Source organism: Aptenodytes forsteri, unplaced genomic scaffold, assembly GCF_000699145.1.
Source record: "Aptenodytes forsteri isolate BGI_AS27 unplaced genomic scaffold, ASM69914v1 Scaffold94, whole genome shotgun sequence".
NCBI lineage: Eukaryota > Metazoa > Chordata > Aves > Sphenisciformes > Spheniscidae > Aptenodytes > Aptenodytes forsteri.
Genome location: NW_008795017.1, coordinates 7,441,046 through 7,446,280, shown reverse-complemented (window position 1 = coordinate 7,446,280; position 5,235 = coordinate 7,441,046).

Here is a 5,235-nt window from a genome sequence, read left to right as displayed (position 1 = left end):
CAGTGTTAGGTTAATGGTTGGACTCAGTGATCTTAAAGGTCTTTTCCAACCTAAATTATTCTATGATTCTATGTTCAAAATGGTCCTTTTTATAAAATGGATTTGGCAAAAGTCCAGACAAAACCAATCAAAACTTTAAAGTCTTTCCTTCACAGCTCAGGATCCCAGTGAACATATTTCTCATTTTTTTATGCTTACTATGAATACTTATCTATGTTTTAAGCCATACATATCTATGTTTTAAGTTAGTCATACACTTTTTCTCAAGACTTTTTCAATTAAACTTTTCCTTTCATATCTAAAATTGGAGCAAATTCTCCCATTCCCTCCTTCCCTAGTCTAGTGGTTTTCTGGAAGCCAAATTAGTAAGTGAATTCTACCCCTAACAACAAATAAATCTAATATAAATACTTTCATAAAGTTTTGATTGCATGCAAATTCTCTGAAAATGAATTGGGATGTGTTACGGGTTTTGTGATTGCTTTGCAGCTGTAGATTGATTTTTATTTCGCAGCCTGCCTTTTTACATAGCTCTCAATGTTGCCACACTTTCATATGCTAAAAATAGTATTTGCATTTGAAGTTTACAGATTGTGCATATCTCTTAATCTTAGTTACAAACAAAAGAATAGTTATAGTCTTTATATGTCTCTTTTGTTCAACAGACCTGATCCGCCCATTACCCAGCTGGGAGGACCTGGCGTTATGCGTTGATGTGAGGTAAACCTTTCTTTCCTGGAAACTGTGTTCCTCATATATCAATTCAAGCAGCGTGTTTGAAGCAAGATGAAAGACTAATTTTGAAACAAGGTAAAAGACTAATTTCTGAAAAGTTCCTAGGTTTCATAGAGAAAGAGCTATTGAATCATTACATTGTGTAGTTCAAGTTACAGGTATGTTATTTTAGGAGGAAGTGCATTTCAGAGTTTGCAGTTTGCATAAGTAATGCCTTAAAACGTGACATTTGGAAAACAGTATTGTTGCAATAACTACATGGAATCAAGGACATGATGGCAGTGGGAATGAGTGAGTGAAGAAACAGCCATTTATTTCATTGTTTTTTACCACATACATGAATCTTGTGCAGGGTTTGACATTAATAAGTGTTTTAAAGAGGATCATATCCTTTGGCCTATACAAAGAAAAATCCTTCATACAAGATACAAGGCCAGCAACCAGCAGTTATTCAGAGTAGCTGGGAGAGATATGGTGGGACTTACCATTTTTCTTACAGGAATCCAGAGCTGCTTCAATAAGAATGAATGAAATATCATCACCCTTAGAAGAAGACTGGGGAATTAGTGTAGGGCAAATCTGCCTATCTGCCTCCATCCCTTCTCTTTTCTGATAGCTGAGATGCTAACAGCTTGAACAAAATCCTTGCCATGTAGGTGTCATGTATCACTGTGGTTTTCCTTCAACACTTTTTTCCATGTCTTCCTCTGAGATCTTCCTCCTGCCTGGCAGATCTACTCTGGCTTCACTGCCAAGGAGTCTTTTGTGCCTGCAGAAGGGAGCTGGATTTGTCAGCAAAGTTAAAAACAAACAACTAAGCCGCTTTAAAAGAATTAGCTAAGATTTTTTTTTTTCCAAAAGAGGTAATACCTCAGACAGACCTTCATATAAATGTCACTATGTAATTTTCTGGTTTGACCATTCAGATGTGATGCAGTGTCACTTCTTTAGTCTTGTGATAACTATGGAATGCAAGTTCTTTATTGTGTTTACACTATTTTGAACAAGCATCTCTTAAAAATGTCACTCATTTTGCTGTAAAATGCAACATAACATAGAACATTGTGTTTTCCAAACTTGTGTTTTAAACAACACTAGGCTACGAAGATTGTCACCACTAAGGGTGTATTGTGAATTGTCTACTACATGAAGATTTTTAAAAAATAACTATCACTGAAGAATTGGCCATTTCATACATTTAAACATTAATCCTGAATAATACTGTTCTCTTTCCTAGTTTGATCCACATCTCCAGAGCCAGATTAGCATTTTTAACCAGGACTTTTCTTCCTTACCTGTATTCAAATATATCTAGTATCTCATGCTAGAAATGACCTGGTCTTCATAGCTGATCTTCTGTTCCTTTCTTGTTCACACTACAATTTGTGTCGATGAGGTGGTGTGTAATGCTATTATAAAAAAGTGGGTTTTAGTTTATCTGCATTTCCATTTTCTGTGTTTCTATTTAACCAGATCCTTCTTCACTGATTGTGAAATAAGAATCACTTTTTTTGTCTGTGTAAGGACAAACTTTGTGAGTCACTGTTTCTTTTACTAGTCCAAATGGCCTTTTTTAGAGATTGTCTTTCAGGTAAGGACTTTTAGTCCTTAGTACCCTTTTCTGTGATGTCTTTCCTACTGGAAAGGAATAAAACTGCCAAGAAAACCTAGGTAAAATAAGGAGCCCATCAGGAGTGACAGTCTAAACTTGTGGCAAATATCCGGGAAGGGAAAGGCTCCTCCGCATGAGCCCCAGCTGAGCTCCTTTCTTCTTCACGGTCTCTGCAGCTCTGGGAAGCCGGCTGCCCTCCTCAGCGCCAGATAAACACCTCAGCATCTATTAGAGAAAAAACACAAAGCAAAAACATGAACTAGGAGAAAGGAATGACTCGTGCAAAGAAACAAAAGCCTCGTATTTCAGGTAGGTCTTACTGATTTTAAAAGCTGCTTATTTTCTGCTAGCTGGGAAGCAGTCTGTAACATCCACCCCAGAACCACAGTCTCCCCTTCCTGGTGTTACTTGGGACATTTAACATTTAACCCCAGAAGGTTTTAATACTCCCACCACCTTTGTAAATCTTACCCTGGGACAGCCCACGCCAGCCTGGAAACAAGTCTAGAGCACGCAACATGAAATGACTGAGTTATGTGAATGACATTTTACACCAAAATGACTCAGTTACAAAGCCTGCCGTGATTTTTGTGTTTATTTTTATTATTTTTCCTTTCTCCCCCTCCTTTTGCCACCCTTACTGCTTTGGGGTGGGCCGGGCCGGGCTGGGCTGGGCCGGGCTCCCCCCTCAAGCATTGCACCCAGGGCCTCCCTCGGGCAGAGCGGGTGCGCTCAGCAGCTGGGCGGGAGTAGGTAGGAAGCCATTTTCTGGCTCCCGGCTGCCCCAGCTGCATCCCAAGGGGAGGCTGTGGGGCTGCATGGTCCACGCCTCAGGCTCGGCAGGATGGTGGGGGGCCACCGCGGTGCTTGGCGAGGAAGGGGAGAAAAACTTTACGAAACCTGCCAGCCACTGCGCTTTCCAGGCCTTCATCCCTGTCCCAAAGAGCTTCCTCTGCAGTTTAAACTGTCTCAGGTGATGGGGCTTAAGTGTCGCCCATAGAGAGAAAGTGCTGCCCCAGCCTACATTGCCTGCTGCCCGTGTGGTTATAAACTGCCTTAGCATTACCAGGATTTTATCATAGCGAATTACAGTGTATCAGCCAAAATGTGCTTGAAAATGCAAAAGGGAGAGTGGAGAAAAATAGGTATGAAAATACACTTCCCTACCACACTTTGCAGTGAAAAGGCAAATTGATTACTGAAGAAGACACCTAAGCTTTATTCAGCCACATTGCTCCTCTGGGAAATAGAGCCGATCAAAGGTTTTTTTCTTTCTTTAATACTGTAAGCAATTTGTCACCCTGAAAAGCTTTCCAGTGCTGATTTTAAAATTGTCTGCTCTCATATGGAATGCTCTAATGAAGTTTAGCTGTTCCTGCTCTGAGAAGGCAACATTGGGACTGTCAGTAGCAGCAAAATAAAATTTTGATTTTTTTACCAGTGAGAGTGATGGTGCTCACAGTGGACAGTACATTTTAGCAAGAGAGATCATCGAGCTTTTATGATGTTACATGTTCTATCCTGAAATTATGTGCAAATAATGAATAATCTTCCCAAATGTACAGACAACTACACTCTCTGTTATGTTTCTGTTTTGTCAAGAGAGAAGCTAGTTAAAAAAAACAGTGAGATTTATTCAGTTTTGCTGTTGCTCTGAAGAGCCTTGGAGGACAGTAGAAATAGTCAAGAGCCTAGTCAGCCTCATGCATGCATTGCTGTTACTGCCCTTTGGGGAAACTGGCGCAACAAAAACACCCAGTGGCTTTTTTTTCCCCTTTTTTTTTTGACAGTGCTAGACCTAACGGACTGCTGCAAAACAGGATTCAGTCATTTGAATTCAAATCCTGAATGACTGATAAACCACATTTGTGCTTTCTGTTGTGTATTTTTTATCAACATTTGTGAGCAATTTTTTTTTCTTCTTCTTACATGGTATATATGTATGTATAAATGGTATACTGTATGTATAAATACATACAGTATTTAGAAAAGAGATGATTTTTGTATGAGTACCCACAGGAATAGCCAGGGATAGGAAGTTTTGTGTGATTGTATCAGAATGACTGAGGGGAGATAGTTGAAAACTATTACTCCCCCGTATTTTGAATGAGACTTAGATTCACATGTTTTCTTCTTAATGGAAGTTGATGCACATAGTTTCTTGAAAATTCTGAAGGTCTTTTCATACATCAGTATTGCCAGTAGCAGCACAGATACAGAGATGTAGAGAAGGGATGGCTTAGACAAATAAGCCTTAGCCTTAAACACCAAAGGTTGGTGTCTCTGGCTTCTGGGCTGTAAGGATTCCTTAACCATGGCCCTCCCTCAGAGTTATGTAGCTGCTTTGATAACCCCACATGTTAGCAACCAAGAGAGTTTTTTTTCTCTGTCTCCTCATGCTCCATCTCATTTTTGTGCTTGTCTGTTTTTGCTGGCACAAGTTTTGGCAGTGTTGTGCTAGTTTTTGGCATTTCCAGGGGATCTGAAAGTTGCAAAAGTTTAACCTGCAGTTAAGCTGTATTGAGGAATTGATCACTTCCCTGTGAAATTAAAGAATTCTTTGTTTTCATGAACAAGATTAGATAGTTAGCAGATCTCAACTTGAACAAAATTAGTTTAACTAGTTGTCCTGGTTTCGGCAGGGATAGAGTTAATTTCCTTTCTAGTAGCTGGTACAGTGTTTTGGATTTAGGATGAGATCCTAGGGGGATCCCAACAGCTAACTGTATTGGAAGCTGAAGTGAGTCTAACTGGGAATGGGTGGCAGAAGCACCCCATTGTGACTGGCCCAGAGGCTCCGTGCATCCTTGGCATAGACTACCTCAGGAGAGGGTATTTCAAGGACCCAAAAGGGTACCGGTGGGCTTTTGGTATAGCTGCCTTGGAGA